Below are 20,409 nucleotides of genomic sequence, written 5' to 3'. Positions count from 1 at the left end.
CGCTGTAAACAGAAATTCGATTCATCCGAAAAAATTACGTTTTTCCATTCGTGCGCCCAGTTCGTCATTGAGTACACCATCGCAGGCGCTCTTGTCTGTGATGCAGTGTCAAGGATAACCGCAGCCATGGTCTCCGAGCTGATAATCCATGCTGCTGCAAACGTCGTCGAACTGTTCGCGCAGAAGGTTGTTGTCTTGCAAACGTCCCCATCTGTTGACTCAGGGATCGAGACGTGGCTGCACGATTCGTTACAGCCATGCGGATAAGATGCCTCTCATCTCGACTGATAGTGATACGAGGCCGTTGGGATCTAACACGGCGTTCCGTATTACCCTCCTGACCCCACCGATTCCATATTCTGCTAACAGTCATTGGATCTCGACCGACGCCAGCAGCAATGTCGCGATACAATAAACCGCAATCGCGATAGGCTACAATCCGACCTTTATCAAAGTTGGAAACGTGATGGTACGCATTTCTCCTCCTTACACGAGGCATCACAACGTTTCACCATGCAACGCCGGTCAACTGCTGTTTGTGTATGAGAAATAGGTTGGAAACTTTCCTCATGTCAGCATGTTGTAGGTGTCGCCACCGGCGCCGACCTTGTGTGAATGCTCTGAAAAGCTAATCATTTGCATATCACAGCATCTTCTTCCTGTCAGTTAAATTTCGCGTCTGTAGCACATCATCTTCGTGGTGTAGCGATTTTAATGGCCAGTAGTGTAGATGCAGAGGTGACATATCAAGCTAAAACTAAACAAAGGTCACTTCACTACACATGCATTGATTACCAAAAAGCTTTTGATAGTGTACCCCACTCATGGTGACTACAAATATTGGGAAATATACAAAGTAGATCCTAAATTGATACAGTTCCTAAACATAGTAATGAAAAATTGGAAAACCACATTTAATATCCAAACAAATTCAAATAATATCACATCACAGCCAATACAGATTAAGTGTGGAATATACCAAGGAGACTCATTAAGTCCTATCTGGTTCTGCCTTGCCCTGAACCCACTATCCAACATGCTAAATAATACAAATCATGGATATAATATTACTGGAACATACCCATACAAAATAACACATTTGCTATACATGGATGATCTAAAACTACTGGCAGCAACAAATCAACAACTGAACAAATTACTTAAGATAACAGAAGTATTCAGCAATGATATAAATATGGCTTTTGGAACAGACAAATGTAAGAAAAATAGCATAGTCAAGGGAAAACACACTAAACAAGAAAATTACATATTGGATAACCACAGTGACTGAATAGAAGCGATGGAAAAAACAGATGCCTATAAATATCCAGGATACAGACAAAAAATAGGAATAGATAATACGAATATTAAAGAAGAACTAAAAGAAAAATATAGACAAAGGCTGAAAACAGAATTGACAGCAAGAAACAAGACAAAAGCTATAAATACTTATGCTATACCAATATTGACTTACTCATTTGGAGTAGTGAAATGGAGTAACACATACCTAGAAGCCCTCAATACACTTACACGATCACACTGCCACAAATATAGAATACATCACATACATTCAGCAACAGAAAGATTCAAATTAAGCAGAAAGGAAGGAATGGCTCTGAGCACTATGGGACTTAACATCTACGGTCATCAGTCTCCTAGAACTTAGAACCACTTAAACCTAACTAACCTAAGGACAGCACACAACACCCAGCCATCACGAGGCAGAGAAAATCCCTGACCCCGCCGGGAATCGAAACCGGGAACCCGGAGAAAGGAAGGAGGAAGGGGATTTATCGACATAAAAAACCTACATTATGAACAGGTAGACAATTTTAGAAAATTCTTTCTAGAACGAGCAGAAACTAGCAAAATACACAAAGCAATCACTCATATAAATACATCGGCTACACCACTGCAATTTCATAACCACTTCTACAACCCTTTAGATCACATAACATCAACAGATACGAAGAAAGTAAATTGGAAAAAGAAAACACTACATGGCAAGCACCCGTATCATCTAACACAGCCACACATCGATCAAGACGCATCCAACACATGGCTAAGAGAAGGCAATATATACAGTGAGACGGAAGGATTCATGATTGCAATACAGGATCAAACAATAAACACCAGATATTACACCAAGCATATTATTAAAGATCCCAATACCACAACAGATAAATGCAGACTTTGCAAACAACAAATAGAAACAACCGCTTATTCAGTTCTTCCTGCCTCTCTAACACTTTTGTATTGGTCTTCTGTAGCCTCTTCCAGACTTCGCATACTGTTGGTGCAAATTCCCTCACTGTGTCTCCTTTAGCTCCCGATTTCGGACATAGAACATCAAATGGTGATGGCATCTTTCTTCCATAGACCATCTCAAACGGTGACATTCCAACCACAAATATATTTTAGTGTTATAACTCGATACCAGGTATGGAAGATAAACGTCCCAGTTATCATGGTTTCCATTCACATAATAACTTAGCGTTTTCGAAATTGTGCTATTTACTCTCTCCGTTCTCCCATTCAGCTGCGGATGAAATGGACTGGTCTGTAATTTTTTAATTCTCAATAAACAACACAACTGTGACATTAATTCGGGCATGAAGTTCGTTCCCTGATCCATAATTAGGGTATCAGGCATCCCAAACTTCAATAACCAGTTACTCACTAAAGCTTGTGCTATTGTACTTGCCTGCTGGTCTGGTATTGCAACCATGGCTAGAAACTGCAAAAAGTGATCAATTATAGTTATAACGGAACGATTCCCTGCTGGTGTTTTCTTGTATGGCCCGCAGATGTCTAGCCCGATAAACTCTAATGATTTCGAAGCCTCCGGTAACCGTTGCAATGGAATTCTTGCGTGCGTCACATCTGCTCGCTGTGCACACGACACACAATTTGCTACACATTGTTCCACATCCCTTCTCTGAGAGCGCCACCAACATCTTTCTGCGACTCTTCTTCCTGTTGCTCAATGACCACCATGCCCCGAGAGCACATGATCATGGGCCTGCTTTAACACTTCCTCTCTCAAACTCTTTGGTACCATTACCTGTGGTCTGCACCTGGTAACTCTACACAGCAAATTTCCCTCCACAATGAAATGTGGTTGAGTTCTAAAACTCTGTCATTCCTCATCCTCTGCTTGTGCCCTTTGCCATTCTGCGACACTCTTACCTATTACTTCTAATGCATCTAACTTGCAACTTAGTGCATCTGGATTCCCGTGTTTCTTCCCTGGCTTATTAACCACTTCAGCATCAAACTCACTTAATTTTAGAGCCCACCGTGTTAATCGACTAGAAGGATCCTTGAGTCCCAGTAACCATCTCAACGCTGGATGATCCATCACAACCGTAAACTTCCTACCATAAACGTAACAACAAAAATACGTCACTCCATATATTACAGCCAACATCTCCTTTTCCATTGTGGAATAATTCCGCTCTGCCCTATTTAACTGTCTAGCTGTTCTATAAACTCCTCTGCTAATGGTTGCATGTGACGTGGTATCCTATATGGTTTCCTAAACATTGGTGTATTATCCTCCATTGTTTTGTGATGCTTCGTAATTGGTGTTGCCAGTAACCCACCCTCCATTCCAAATAAATTGCTAAATGTCAATAACAATTCCTCCAATGCGACCCTGTCGTCTCCCTGCAAATGCTGTAATTTTCCCCTTGATTGCACTGCATCGACAGTTTGCTTATGCCTCACCTCTAAATCCTCCCTATCAAGGTCATCTTCATCAAAAACACCAAATGTGGCCAATAACAACCCTTTTGACAAGCTAAAATCCACTCTGCCGAAGTTATCTATACTTACAGGAACCCTATAATCTCCTTCCACATAACTTGCGTGAGCTAAACTCCTCCACACAAAACAGTGTGCATTATCCAACTCCTCACTATTCGAGAGTGGCTCCACCATGTACAACATCTCCTTTGGCAAGTCCGTATTTATCAAAACCCAAACTACCTTCCCTGTACCTGCCAGTATGTTATCCTGCTGATCAACCTTTAATGAATCCATTCGCAGTTTAGCTGGCGTCACCTTCATGTTAAGTGTGCCTTGCGACATTCGTCCATTTGCAACCGTTTCCCCCATGCGAAACATTGTTCCACAGAGTTCCACAGTTTGTTGTCAAAGATCTGTCTTCGCACAATATTTGTCAAGGAAGTCCAGTCCAAGAATCACCAAATACCCCTCACCTACACATGGTAACACCTCTACCTGCTCACTAAACTTAGTTCCTGCGATCACGAATTGAAGTACCGTCGTACCCGATGACTCCACTTTATTATTTCCCACCCCCACGTAACCTATAACGTGGTGATTCAAGCCTTCTCCTGCTAACCAGGTCTAGACTAATAACAGACACATGTGCCCCTGTGTCAACCAGAAACCTTTGTTCCCTTCCGTTCACCAAGCCTAATAAGCAGTATTCTGTGTGTGCACCTACAAGCGCATTACCTAATTTCACTGGGACTGCCCTCCGACAGTTGAAGCAATCAAGTTCTCTTTAATTTTATCGATATTTTGCAGCTTAAAATGTGACTGTATTCAAAACATTGGAAGTATGAATTAAACAACGCCTTCAGTCACAACTTTTTCGTGTTTTATTAACTACATGGTGCATTTCGGACCCTGCGGGTCCATCGTCAGGTGTACTTTGTTTTAATACGTGTTTTATTTCTTCACCTGAATGAGGTAAAATGCATATTCCTGTCACGAAAAGGTTTACTGTTAGGTTATGAATTTCATAAGTCGAATGCGGAAAATACATGGAAAGTAGTGGAAAATGAACAGTGTAAACTTACCACATAATCCAAGGAAAGCATTCTCAACATTTTAGTATTGGCAAACATTCTTTTCTCCATCGTTTTATCACATGTCACTTCATTCAGTATGTACATTTAGCATATACATCCTGAATGAAGTGACATGTGACAAAACGACGGAGAAACAAATGTTTGCCAGTATTAGAACATTGAAAATGCTTTCCTTGGATTATGTGGTAAGTTTACACTGTTCATTTTCCACTATTTTGCACAAATTTTCTGCGTTTGACTTACGAAATTCATAACCTAACATTAAACCTTTTCGTGACAGGAATACACATTTCACCTCATTCAGGAGAATAAATAAAACACGTATTAAAACAAAGTACACCTGACGATGGACCCGCAGGGTCCGAAATGCATCGTGTAGTTAATAAAACACGAAAAATTTGTGACTGAAGGCATTGCTTAATTCATATCTCCAAATCAAGTTCTAGTTTATCAGCTGCTGCCACAGAGGTTTCCCCTACTTTTACTCCTGCAGTTCACCGCCCGGTGACCCATTTGCCCACATGAGTAACACCACAACTGATGCTGACACTGCCTCCTAATATGCCCTATCTGGCCACAACCAAAACACTTAATTTCTGCTGCCAGGACTCTATGCTCCACCCTTTGCTTCGTCGCACATTCTACCTCCTTTAAGTATGTGGCAATCCTTAGAGCCACTGCACAATCACTGAGATTCTCTACTCTCACCCGATGTAACAGCTAATAACTACAAGCTACGCTGCAGTTTCCTGCCTCGTTGTTGCACCACTCAAAACAAATCGTGCATGCAATATCGCCGTCGCAGCTCCATGCCCGCGAGTGCTATGTTGACCTTTTCTGGCCTGCTGGCTGTCGACTGTTCCCACACACTGCCAGCGGCCCCAGATTTCATTGCTCAACCACGCCTTCATTGAATTTTGATAAAATTTCTCTTTCCCTCGACTAGGACTGACACTAGCGCTGCAGAAGTATGGAAAATGTTTGGTTGTTGGAGTTAAAGGGACCAAACTGCGATGTCATCAGTCACTTCATCCAGTATGTATCGAATCAGGATAACCCTCAGAAGGAGGATACAAAAGACAAATCCCGGGAAGCTCGAGTGTAAGCAAGATACAATAAGACAGAGATAAAACCAAGGAGAAGTAAGAGAGGAGTGAAAGGGGGTAACGTGGGTGAGCTGCTCTGTCCAGTGCAGTTGGAGGTCACCGGAGCATGGTATCTGGTGTGATACATACCCTCTGCATCCCACCAGCACCATCTCATAGTCCTTTACCCCACAGAAACGAGCAACAGGGACAGGATGCTGAAAGTATAGGAAAGATAAAACATTAAAAATGGCAAACATAAAAGAACAATGAGAATAAAAATGTGGGGAGGGTAAAGGCCAGATGCTACCACCAAGCAAGGACCACCATGGGACCCCTGGGCGAGAGCAGGCAAGAGGTGTCCCTCCAAACCCTCAAGCAGTCAATGAAGCCAAAGTGCCTACCTAACAGAGATGAGAAGAAACCACCTTTGCAGATGAAATGTAAAACTAGATCAGCTGCTTTTACGTTATCTGCTAACACCAGAGGTAGCGTGTCAAGAAGTTTAAGATATTCCTGCAAAGCAGCCAAATTTGGACAGTTCAGTAGGATGTGGCCCACCATCAGGCGGGCACCACATCAGCAGTAATGCAGGTCCCACATTGGAGAATATGGCTGCTGATCAGCTAAATGTGGCCAATGCATAGCCAAAAAAGGACAGTGGATTCCCTGCGAGAAGTGGGAAGGGAAGACTGCCACATGGTCATGGTCTAGTTTATTCCCCTCAGTTCAGCGAGTCCAGAGCAAACCATTACAAGTTCCTTAGATCCAACAAATGGTGGTGTAGAGTCGACTGAAGGTCGAGTTCTGAGACCCCCCCCTCCCTCCCCCTCCCCCCCCCCCACCCATTTCCAAAATCAGCATCCTGGTAATCAACTTTGCCAGGCAGTTGGCAGGTTCATTCCCTGTGATGCCAATATGTACAAGGGTCCAAACAAAGACGACCGGCTGTCCAGTTTGATGGAGGTCAGAAAGAACATCATGGATAGTCGTGACTAATGAGTGACGAGGGTAGCACTAGGCTATAACAAAATGTTTGCTCAGGGAGGCTATGCAAATTAGAAGCAACTTGTGTTATATTGCTAGAGAAGGCCGAAATGCACGCTATAAGCTCACGCAGGATGGCGTGAGGTCTGAAACAGGATATGGAATGAATGCTATAAAGAAAAGTACGTAGCTGCTGGAATACTTAACTTTAATCCATCATTTGTATACATCGTTCTTGATGAGACATGCTTCATACGATAACTATCAATTGCTATGGCGCCTTGCTAGGTCGTAGCCATTGACTTAGCTGAAGGCTATTCTAACTATCTTATCTGCAAATAAACGAGGCTTCGTCAGTGTTGCATCACTAGCTAAGTCGACCGTACAATTGGGGCGAGTGCTAGTACGTCTCTTGAGACCTGCCGTGTGGTGGCGCTCGGTCTGCGATCACTGACAGTGGCGACACGCGGGTCCGACATGTACTAATGGACCGCGGCCGATTTAAAGCTACCACCTAGCAAGTGTGGCGTCTGGCGGTGACACCACAACTTGCAGGTGCAACAACGAGCATGGCTAAGGGCTCAGTTGATGCTCACCAATTCAACAGTGCAGACACTATAGCCATTGCATGTGTGTATACAAAACCTGTTCGTCTATTGACTGTTAAACAGTCACTATATACCACTTCCAAACCTGGAAATGCATTGAGGACAGCCAGGAAGATGTGGCGAAACACTATAGTGACAACTGAATTGTTTGGTTCAAAGGATAAATCAAGACAGATTCAAGATAGGGGTATATGTTATGGGGGACCACATGATTGCTCCCCGACATGAGGTGACAGTGGGGAAGTTTGAGTCTAGAGCAGAGTAGTTTGGGCACTTAGGGGAGCTGTGAACATGTATACCACAATTGAGTAGCTGTTGCTGGCACCTGATATGTAGTGGAAAGACCCCAGCCTACATGAGAAGGCTGTTTACAGAACTAGTTCAAAACGCTTCTGTTCCAAGTTGGACCCCACAGTGGTGTATCGGGTCTAGTGACCACAGTGCTGTGGGCGATGTTGAATCATATGCCAGACTCTCATAATTTAGACAGGACAGAAGCAGGGCTTTGTACAACTGCAGGAGGGTAGTGAAGCCTGCACGCCACCTAGTGTTGCTGAGGCAGTGAGGTATATTAAGGTGTAGCCGGCACCTTCGCTTGAGTTGCCAAAGAGGGGGAAGCTACATCAGCTGGACATTAAAGACTAGTCCAGAAAGCAAAAAGTCTCATCCCCATTGAATGACTGCACGTTGAGATAAAGTTCTGGTTGTGGGTGAACAGTACAACAGTGATGAAAGAGCATGATGGAAAACTGAAAACCATAGGTGAAGGCCCACGATTGTGCCTTTTGAATGGCATCCTGCCGTCAGCGCTCAGCAACACCCACACTCGAGGAGCAATAGTAGAAGCAGAAATTATCAGCATACAAGGAGGGTGATACTGAAGAACCCACAGCTGCTGCTAGACCGTTGATCACCACTAACAAGAGAGGGACACTTAACACAGAGCCCTGCAGGATCCCTTCTCTTGGGTATAGGGGTGCTGTGGGAAGCACCAACTCAAACGTGGAAAATACTGTGAGACAAGAGGTTCTGGACAAAAATCTGAAGCGGACCGCAGAGACCTCACTCATGTAAGGTGGTGAGGATGTGGTGTTGCCATGTGACGTCACAATCAGAAAACAGCAATAATGTGTTAATGTCGGTCAAAGTTGTCTCCATGGCAGACTCCAGACAAACAAAATTAACAACAGTGGAATGGCCTTAGCAGAAACCACCTTGGGATGGAGCCAGAAGGCCCCGAGACTCAAGGAGCAAACACAGCAGCTGGCTCACCTGTGTTCAAGTAACTTGCAGACTACATGGATGAGGCTAATTGGGCGATAGCTGTCCATCTCTAGGGAATGCTTACCCAGTTTCACTACCACGATGATGATGCTTTCCCGCCATTGAGAAGGGAGCTCACCCTCGCTCCAGATATGGTAAAAGATGGTAAGAAGATGACGCTGCCAATCCACTAATAGGTGTTGGAGCATTTGGTTGTGGATGTGGTCTGGTCCTGGGGTTGTATAAGGCAAAGAGCTAGGGAACTGAAGAATTTCCACTCACTGAATGGAGCATTATCGAACCCCAGGTGGCATGTACTGAAAGAAAACTGCAGTGGCTCAATCTGCTGTTTAAGGATACAAAAGGCAGGTTGATAGTTCTCACATACATAATAGGCTCTAGCATAATGCAGACTAAAATGTTCAGCTACAGCATCTGGGTCAGTGAAAACAGTGCCAGTCAAGGAAATGCCAAGTACACCTGCAGAAGACTGGTATTCATAGAGGAATTGGATCTTCAATAAAATTAGAAGGAAGGTCAGCATTGGCCATAATCTTGATGATTTATTAACAGAAAAATCTATTTTCGATCACATAATGATCATCTTCAGTGCTGAAAGTTAAAAATTTTCACATAGCGATCAGTGAATAAGAAATAAAAGACCACAAATACACCTGAGTATAAACCAACTATTGGTAAGAACACACCTTTAGCGTACAAATTAAAGCTCATATGCACTGGTGTCTAGTTATTAGCACTAACAGAAGCTGTGAAACGATCACAATAACTGAAGCGGCTTATGTGTGCCACCTGTAACACAGGTTACATAGGACAAACTGGAAGGAAATTAGAAATGAGGTTCCGTGAACACGTAGCACTTGAAAGGAAAGATACTGTGGAAAAATCGAATTTTGCGACCCATCTGATAGCTACTGGACATACAACCCCAGATTTGACATCTCAATTGAAGTTGTTGCATAAGGGCGAAAAGGGACACTATCCTGACCTTATGGAATAGATGGAGATTTTTTGCCTTCAGAAATCTCCAGATATTGCGTTACTTAACCAACAAACAAATTCGAGAAGCATGCACTTTTGGGAAAAAAACAAGCTGTCAACTAATGGCCAGTTATCACAATTGGCAATCCGAAATCAATCGCTTGTAAATCCCTTGTATACAATGCTTCAGTCATAGTCGTCATGAGAACACTTACGTTAGCTTCTATTGTAGCTGTCTCAATGCCTAGACACACATGTTCTGGATTGTACCAATAAAATTTACTAAGTTTAGTTTTTAAAAAGTATTCTCCCTTTTGTTCTTCCAATTTCGGAAGTTTAGGAAGCCTATTGGAACATAGTTTTCACTGTAGTCGATATGTCTTAGGCACTGACACAAAGTGAATAGAAACTATTTTCACTTATATGTAATTATTTTTTATGAACCTTTGCACTTCCTTTGCAGTTTGAATGAGTTTTCATTAACGTGTTGTAATCAGGGTTCCGATACAGCATGTGTACGTATCTCATAACTGCATTACAATATTTTTATTGTGTTAACATTGTTCTCGCCTGCTAGGTAATACGAGTGAATCAGATGGCTGAACTGCAAAAACCACACCTTTCACTAGCCAACATATTTTAATGTAGAGAAATTTTTTTATGTTCTTTATTGAGATTGTTAATTGGCATGTACTTTTAGCACCGGTTTTGTAATAACCTCTGTCAACTGGTGGTCAGGTTACATAACTGATGGTCATAGTACGCCTTTAACAAAATCCATGCACACTACACATTAAGCATTCGGTTATGATAATTTATGTTTTCCCAATAGACAAGAAATTTAAATCCTCATCACTTTCATGTGATTATTTCATGTTGCTAGTTTGTCACTACATTTTAATTGTTTAGTAAGTAATTGCGGAAAAATGTGTGTAATCTGGTTCTAATTTGTCTACAGTATGACGTATATTTTGGGAATAATTTGTACTGTTACCTTTCCCAAGTTATGACGTTTTTTCTGGATGTTCGATGGATATCCCTACTTATCCACACCTTGCATTTTAGACTAATTGTTATGGCCTACTTTGGATATATGGGTATTTTCAAAATCAGCTTTTGTGTTACAAGGGGTCCCGCTGCTCCTATAAGACATGTAATAAAATTATCTCCTTCATACGAGTATCCAAAACCGTTTGCTTGACAGTTTTCATTTTTGTTGTATCAACTGTAAATGTATGTATGATGGCTTCTGACCCAGTGCTTGTGCAAAAGTGTTTAATAGAGTGCGATGTATTTTTTTGGGACAAAGCTTTTATACTTTAAAGAGAACACTGTTTCCTTATACCCAAGTTCTGTTTGTATCATATGAGGAAATTTTTCCATAAATAATAGGTGTGGTAGTGGAGGTTTCTACTAGGCTAGCATATTTCATACACTTGTGTCCCTAGCCAACGTATCACTAATTCCAGAATGAGATTTTCACTCTGCAGCAGAGTGTACGCTGATATGAAACTTCCTGGCAGATTAAAACTGTGTGCCATGCCAAGACTCGAACTCGGGACCTTTGCCTTTCGCGGGCAAGTGCTCTGCCAACTGAGCTACACAAGCACGACTCACGCCCCATCCTCACAGCTTTACTTCTGCCAGAGCACTTGCCCGTGAAAGGCAAAGGTCCCGAGTTCGAGTCTCGGCCCGGCACACAGTTTTAACCTGCCAGGAAGTTTCATATCACTAATTCTTTGCAATTTGTAACATTAGTTCTTACTCATGAGTGCGCTGAATGATCTCCACATCCACAATGTGCTTTTATATCATTCTGCTTTTCATGGTGATTATTATTTTTTGTAATTAAGCCTCAGAAATAGTTATTATGTGTTAACATGTCCCAATGGCATGAATGAGATGTGTGTATCATCATGTTGTTTAATACGACAAAAAATTGTTAGTCTGCACCCTAAAAAATTTTTATGAAGCAGAATGTGTTTCCATGACATTTTGACCTGTTAAATCGTGACACATATTATACAATCATCACTATTTATGTATTCGCCTTCTTGGTTTCAACGTAATATTTCACATAAATTAAGAACTTTGCACCTCTGACTTCCCACCCCAGATGGTGGTTACTGTGCTATAACAAATTCTGTTATATTTGATGTCATATTATTTGTATATTTTTCTTTTTTGTTAGTCCTGTAATCTAGAAAATAACACACCAGTGTATGTTGGCAACATGTGCATTTCCCCTTTGCTTTTTGCTATGCATTTTTAATGTACAATTTTAAATTTGAAATATTCAATTAATGATTTGCAAGTGCACATTTGTTATTTTGTGGTAATCTCTTGCCAAATAAAGTAATGTTAAGTCTTCATGTGACATGTCACATAGAGGGCATTCCCAGCCCGTCACACCGAGGTCTGCTATATAGGTGAATGTAAACAGCAGCTTCAGTTATTGTGATCGTTGCATAGCTTCTGTTACTGCTAATAACTAGACATCAGTGCCTATGAGCTTTAATTTGTACACTAAAGGTATTTTCTTACCAACAGCTGGTTTATATTCAGGTGTATTTGTGGTCTTTTGTTTCTTATTCACTGATCGCCATGTGAAAATTTTTAACTTCCAGCACTGAAGATGATCATTATGCGATCGAAAATCAATTTTGCTGTTAATAAATCATCAAAATTACGGCCAACACTGATCTTCCTTCTAATTTTATTTATCATATGGTCGTTGTGCACACAGCACTCTATGCTCTTTGTCCAAACTTGTGAAGGAGACATATGAATCCAATGGTTGAAACGTACTGCTCCCAGGATTCTTGCTTCCGTTGTTTTATTTAGTGGTGGACCCATGCACATAACCATTTTACAGGCAATGAAGTGCTCTATCAATGGATGTCGCTTATTGCATTGGAGAACATGGCTAAAATCTCTAATGACCTCAGCAATTTCCGAGGTCCATCAAGTTACTACCTTTCAACAAGTGGATCCTGTGGACAGATTGGCTGCTGTTGCATTCTGGACAGCCTCGTCAGTGCCTCCATTTTGCGTGGAGCTCAGCATGACAGTGAAGGTGAAAGCATCCCAGTCTGTATTGTGGACAGCCCATGTAGGCAGGCACCCAGCAGAGTGATGCTGAGGGAGGGGTAAGAAGATTGAGAAGTAGTCATTACCACATAGGTCATTGCAGACAATACAGTGGATAGATGGGAGAAGACCATGGCTGCAAATAGAAAGATCAATGACCAAGTAAGTTCCATGTGCCACACTCAAGTATGTGGAAGTAGAGATCGTGATCTGCCAGGAAGTTTTCAATGTCTTTACCAGGACCAGTGACTGTGATTCCACCCCACGAAGGGTTATGGGCACTGAAGTTGCCCCAGATTGGGAAAGGTGGGGGGAGCTGAGAAACCAATGCAGTCAATAAAGGCTGAGGCACTCTACCATCAGAAGGGATATAACAATTACATATGGTAAAATCCTGAAATAAAATGCCCTTCCCGAACAGCCATAGTCCCAAAGTTGAATCACGAGACACAAGTTTGCTACGTACATAGTTCAGAACATTTGTGCAAAGTCCACCTGACACCCTAACATAGTTGGCAGATCTGTGGTAGCCACAAAGGGCATTGCTGAAAGCAGGAAAGGAGCTTAAAAAATGTTGCAGCTCAGTCAGGCAGCAGAAAAAACTGGTACCACTGTAAAATTGTGCTGTTGATATACTGAGAGGATGTGAAGGGGCAAAGGTGGCAGGTTATGTCCCAGTATCAAATGTGGCCACTGGTTGAGAGATGATGTGAACACACATTACATCTGAGGAATGTTTGGTGGTGTGACCTGAAGCCTCAGGGGCCACCGTAGTCACAAAAGCAGAACATGTGGGATCTGGTGGCATGGGGGGCCACCAGGATTTCCTTTATCTTGGAAGATTTCTTTTTGTCTTCAGGAGCTGAAGACGACCATGAAGCTCTATGACCAGTAGCCTCTGGCGGCTCAAGCCACTGGCTGGTATCCAGCTGCTGATCAGCAAAAACAGTGGAGAGGAGTGTCCCAAGGGACCCCTTTCTGATGTTGGAAGGTGGGATTGGGATCGGTGTCTCTGGTGGGTTGGGAGTCATTGCTTCCATCAGGACGGCAGGTGTGGTCAAGTGGCCCTGAGGGCATCTTGTAGGATGCACAATGGAGGAGAGTATTGTCGGTAGAGAGGACGACATTGTCATAACTGCAGCATGTGGCATTTTTTCTTGGCCCCCTGGTATGTCAGTACATTCAAAGTCTTATGTTCTCTCTCTCTCTCTCTCTCTCTCTCTCTCTCTCTCTCTCTCTCTCTCTCTCCCAATAAAGGCTGTGTGTGTGTGTGTGTGTGTGTGTGTGTGTGTGTGTGTGTGTGTGTGTGTGTGTGAGAGAGAGAGAGAGAGAGAGAGAGAGAGAGAGAGAGAGAGAGTGCAGCCTGTTGAGCAGGGCACATGGTACTCTTCACAGTCGAGATAGATGGGGGGGGGGGGGGGGGAGGAGGAGGAGCACAAGGACTGTTTGTGTGCAAAAGTTGTCCACAGTCCCAACAGAGTGGGCTGGTGTCGCAACACAAGGACATGTACCCGAATTTCATACATTTGAAGAACAACATGAGGGAGGGGAGGTAACATATGATTTAACATCATATTGGTATATTATCATCCTTGACCTTTTCAGGCAACGAATTGCCCTCCAACACCAAGATGAAAGCCCCAGTATAAACCCTATTGTTCTTTGGCGTGACTGACATAGTGAACATCCCGTCACTCCAAGCTGGTGTGTAGCTCATCGTTTGACTGCAAGAAAAAGTCACAATGCAAATGATGCCTTAAACCACAATATTATGGAGAGTGGTAGTCACTGGAATGTTATCTAGATTGTTACAAGTGAGCAATGCCTGTGACTAGATAGGGGATGCTGTTTTAATCAAAATCAATCCACTCTTCATTTTGGAGATTGCTGCAACTTCTCCAAACTTGTCCTCTATTCAGGCTTTGATTGTGGCCAAAAAAGAGTCCCCATCTGTCTCTGTACAAACAAACTATGGGGGGAGGGGGGGAGGGGAGGATGGAGCATTTCTCTGCTTGTTGTTTAGCTCTACATTCCTCCCACAGTGTAACCATGTAAGGAAACATTTTGGGGTTGTACCTATCTGCACTGAATGAATTCTTCCCTTTGTAAGAGACTGCTGGGTACTAGGACCATATGACCACTGGTGAGAGAAAGCTTCATTGACTTCATATGCAAGTCATCCGCCATGGTGCAACCCACTCCAATCAGAGGCTCTCCCCATGTGCACCACCCAGCCTTAGCAATGGATACCTGGCCAGTAATCCGTTGCTCAGAACCCTGTGCTCCAGTTACGATGGGCATGTACTCTTTGGCATACATGGGGAGTTTTAGGCTCAGACACCAACAGTGTGATCTGTGCGTGTCGTGGAGCTATCACCACGCAAGTACTTGACAAACCCTACGCAAAGGGATAGCTATCAATCTCAGTTTTGGGCATTCTACCTTACTTGAAAGGAAGGGTGCTAATGTGGAAAGGCACCAGGGGGAACAGACACCACATTGGACAAGTTTCCCCTGCATGATACACACTTTTGAAAATTTTGGGAAAGTGGTAGCAGGTCAAACCCAACAATGGGGACCATGTATTTATTAATGGAAATGTGCAGAAAGCGCTTGAAGTGACATGAAAAACTAAGGTCCTAAATCATGTACCATGTCCAAGTGGTGACTGTACCAGAAAGACCATCCAGTGGAAAGGCAAAGGGGGAAAGGGATAGTCTATGTATAGGCTTACAGTATAGATAGGATAGTAGTGCTGCAAAGGTTGGAGTCCCATGGCAGCCAAGCATGTATCAGAAATGAGTTGTGTGCCCCCTGGGGTGATGGAAAATGGATGCAAACAAATATGAAGTACAATACAAACAATATACTTACAATTCACTTAAATCTAGCAACTCACACATGGAGTCATAAGCAGGAACAAATATAATTGAGTCCATTGAACACCAGGTGACAAAAACCAGCTTGTGTTTTATAAGAAACAAAAACAAATATGGAATCATTTATCCCACCCAATATTATGATATTAAATTAGGAATAAAAGAAAGAGCAACATATTTACAGTGCAGTTCAAAGAGTGCAATAAACCCAAGAAGTCTTAATTAGCAACACAATGCAATGAAACCAGCCTCTGTTTACTACAAAATGAAAATATACATGGAAGACTTTAAATCACCCAATAAGAAAACAATATGAGGAATAACTGATAAACTTGCGGTACTGCAAGGGGCCTGGCAGCAAACCAAGGTTGTGTTACCTGAAGCCCCTATGTGACTTAACCCCCCTCCCCAAATGCTCTGGACAGAGCAGCTAACAAACAGAGCCAGAAAAATGGAAAAGTCATTTCACTAACAATGGACATTTACAATAAAAAATAAGTACCTATTAATACAAAACTGAGGCATTACAATATCATAATCAAAACTGGTTGTGTCTATACACCTGAGAATGCTACACCATAAACGCAACCAAAGAGTTTAATATTTCTGAGAAGAAAGAAAGAAAGAAAGAAAGACGAAGAATTCAAAAAAATTTGGGTCCAAAGTATGAAAATGAGAGTTGGGAATTGAGAATCACCAAGGACGTATATGAAACAACAGAGAACATAACAGATACAATGAGAATGCGGTGGATTACATTTTATGGTCACTTAAAAAGAACAGATATCAAGAAGCTGACAAAAAAATTCAACTAGTAAATAATTTACGAGCAATGGGGACCATTCACTGAACAGCAGGTGCACTGAGTTATCTACAGGCACACACATAGGAGAATAAAAACTTTCCTAGCTTCTAGAAGAAGTCCTTTAATGAGATGGACACAGTTTGGTGGTGGCCATTAACAGACTGGCAAAGGAGGGTGCCATGCAGGTGCCCATGGCTACGCCACAGATTTGTTTATAGAGCTTCCCTCAAGGGAGAGGAAGTGAGGGTGGATATAATTGATAATACGTATACGGAATGAGATAATGAGTTTGGAATCTGAAGGATGTTGGGAGAAGTAGTATTTGATAGCAGCAAGGCTATGGGCATGAGGAATGTTGGTGTATGGGACATGGCTTCAACACTGATGAGTGGTGATCCATGTGGTAAAGGGGTGAGGATAGTCTAGTGTTTGAAGGAAGTGGTTAGTATCTTTGATGTGAGAGGTTAGGCTTCATGCAATTGGTTTTAGGTGTTTGTCAACAAGAGTTACGATTCTTGCAGTGGGAGCACAATAGCCAGCTACAATGAGGTGGCCAGGATTGTTGGGTTTGTGGATTTTGGGAGGCATGTAGAAGGTTGAGGCACGTAGGCTGTCATTGGGCTTAGAAGGGAGACAGACTTATGGGGCTATAGATTTTAGGAGACACTGGAGGTAATTTTGGACTTCTAGGATGGGATCACCATGGCAGAACTCTTAGGCATGTGAGTTAGATAATTGATCATGACAGTGGTGGAGCCTTTGCCTGCAGAGATGACAATAAAATCAGGGTGTCTCTAAGTTCTGAATGGCTGTCCTCCTCCTTTTGAATGGGTTGTGTTCTTGAGAAGAGACCCAGCAAAGGATGGTGGAGATAAATTGGCAGTAAGGATTCCCAGTAGGTGGTAGTTAATTTGGGGGAGGGGGAGGGGGAGGGGGGGCAGTGGCGGGGGGGTGGAGGTGGGGGGGGGGGGGGGGGGAGGATGTCATACATAAATGGTGGAATGATCTAGAAACAGCAATGTTCAGTGTTGGGATTAGGTTGGCTTTGGTTGGAGGGATTGCTAGCAAATAAGTGTTTCCACTGTAGGGTTAGTGAGAAGGAGAGTAAGTCTCTGACTAGTCCAACACCAACAAATTTGGTTGTGGGACTGTAGGTGTGGTCTTTGGATACGACAAACTTCTGCAGGATTGACTTTTTGGTGGAATGACTAGAACCACTGTTTTGGATTTGATTTCGTGGCATGCTGAGGGAAAGTTTTTGAGGATTTGGTTAATTGAAAAGGCCCACAAGGCAGCATCTGGGTGCTATGAGGAGTGATGAAGGGCACTGTAGATAGGATAGGTGCTAATTGGTAATGGTACTCAAAAGCATGGATAGGGTGTCAAGAAGTCTGATAATTAATGGAGGTGGTATCTGGAGTGCTCTTGTAGGTTTTGGGAGAACAAGGGTTTCAAGTCTCCATCCACCAACCCTCTGCTACCACCCTCTACCCCAACAGTTTCCCCTTCCTCACTAGCTCCTTTAGCACGTTACATGTCACATGCCTAGCCTGTGCACCCCCCCACGCACCCGCACGGCACACGCACACACACACACACACACACACACACACACACACACACACCTCAGATCCACAGTGAAATAAACTAAGAAACCTCTGCTTCTTCAGCCAACAGCAGTCTGCAATTTATCTTCAATGCCAATATTTTCAACATGTACCTTTTAGGTTTTCAACATGCAATAGCTGTTCAAGTATATGTGGTCTTTGTCTTCTTTGAAAGGCACGTTCAAGAATAACTGTCTACACACACATTTTAAGGAAGTTGGAAAAGGATTATTATTGAAACTCCCCTAGCAGATTAAAGCTGTTAAGACCAAAATTCGAACCTGGGTTCTTTCCTTTCATGGACAACTTCTCTGCCAGCTGAGCCTCCAAGAATGACTCATGACCTGCCCTCAAAGGTTTACTTCCATCAGTATCTCTCTCCTATCTTCCAAACTTCACAGAATTCCATCTACCTCTACATCAGTACTCTGCAAATCACATTTAAGTTCCTCTAACCAGCTTCACAATTCTCTATTATTTCAATCTCTTATAGCACACAGAAAGAACAAATGTCTATATCTTTCCGTGCGAGCACTGATTTCCCTTATTTTATCATGATGATGTTTTTCCCTATGTAGTTCGGCGTCAACAAAATATTTTCGCAATTGGAGGAGAAAGTTGGTGATTGGAATTCTGTGAGAAGATTCTGCCGCAATGAGAAACGCCTTTGTTTGAATGATGTTAACCCAAATCCTGTATCATTTCAGTGACCTGACACTCTCCCCTACTTCACGATAAAGCAAAAGTGCTGCCCTCCTTTGAACTTTCTCGATGTACTCTGTCAGTCCTATCTGGTAAGGATCCCACACCGCACAGCAGTACTCTAAAAGAGGATGGACAAGTGCAGTGTACGCAGTCTCTCCAGTAGATCTGTTATATTTTCTGTGTGTCCTGCCAAAAAAACACAGTCTTTGGTTAGCCTTCCCCACAATATTTTCTGTGTGTTCCTTCCAATGTAAGTTGTTTGTAACTGTAATTCCTAGGTATTTAATTGAATTTAGAGCCTTTAGATTTGACTGATTTATTATGTAACCATAGTTTACCGGATTCCTTTTACCACTCATGTGGATGACCTCACATTTTTTGGTATTTAGGGTCAATTGCCATTTTCACACCATTTTTTTAAAATCACTTTGCAATTTGTTTTGATCTTCTGATGACTTTACTAGTCGATAAATGACAACGTCATCTGAAAACAACCTAAGTCGGTTGCCCAGATTGTCTCCCAAATCGTTTATATAGATAAGGAACAGCAAAGGGTCTATAACACTACCTTGGGGAACACCAGTAATCACTTCTGTTTCACTCAATGACTTTCCATCAATTACTACGAACTGTGACCTCTCTGATGAGAAATCACAAATCGAGTCACATAACAGATGATATTCCACAAGCACGCAATTTCACTACAAGCCGCTTGCTATGTATAGTGTCAAAAAGACTTCTGGAAATCCAGAAATATGGAATCCATTTGAAATCCCTTGTCAATAACACTCAACACTTTGTGCGAGTAAAGAGCTAGTTGTGTTTCGAAAGAACAAAGTTTTCTAAATCTGTGTTGACTGTGTGTCAATAGACCAATTTCTTCCAGATAATTCATAATGTTCGAACACACTATATATATATATATATATATATATATATATATATATATATATATATATATAAAATAGAGGGAAACATTCCACGCGGGAAAAATATATTTAAAAACAAAGAGGATGTGACTTATCATACGAAAACGCTGGCAGGTCGATAGAAACACAAACAGACACATACATACACACAAAATTCAAGCTTTCGCAACAAACTGATGCCTCATCAGGAAAGAGGGAAGGAGAGGGAAAGACGAAAGGAAGTGGGTTTTAAGGGAGAGGGTAAGGAGTCATTCCAATCCCGGGAGCGGAAAGACTTACCTTAGGGGGAAAAAAGGACGGGTATACACACACACACACACACACACACACACACACACACACACACACACACACACATCCATCCACACATATACAGACACAAGCAGACATATTTCGTCTTTCCCTCTCCTTCCCTCTTTCCTGATGAGGTAACAGTTTGTTGCGAAAGCTTGAATTTTGTGTGTATGTATGTGTCTGTTTGTGTTTCTATCGACCTGCCAGCGCTTTCGTATGGTAAGTCATATCATCTCTGTTATATATATATATATATATATATATATAAAGACACACACACCATTTTTTTTAAAATCACTTTGCAATTTGTCTTC

The 20,409-nt window shown here is 42.3% G+C and overlaps 1 protein-coding gene across 7 annotated transcripts in view; it reads right to left on the bottom strand.

Annotated features, from left to right (window-relative positions):
* The window catches only part of LOC124556688 (centromere protein J), a 288,468-nt gene that overhangs the window by 161,330 nt on the left and 106,729 nt on the right, over nucleotides 1-20,409 (bottom strand). The gene's annotated exons all lie outside the window — the stretch shown is intronic.

The sequence above is a fragment of the Schistocerca americana genome, chromosome X (assembly GCF_021461395.2).
Source record: "Schistocerca americana isolate TAMUIC-IGC-003095 chromosome X, iqSchAmer2.1, whole genome shotgun sequence".
NCBI classification, from domain to species: Eukaryota; Metazoa; Arthropoda; class Insecta; order Orthoptera; family Acrididae; genus Schistocerca; species Schistocerca americana.
This window is presented reverse-complemented; position numbering and strand designations above follow the sequence as displayed.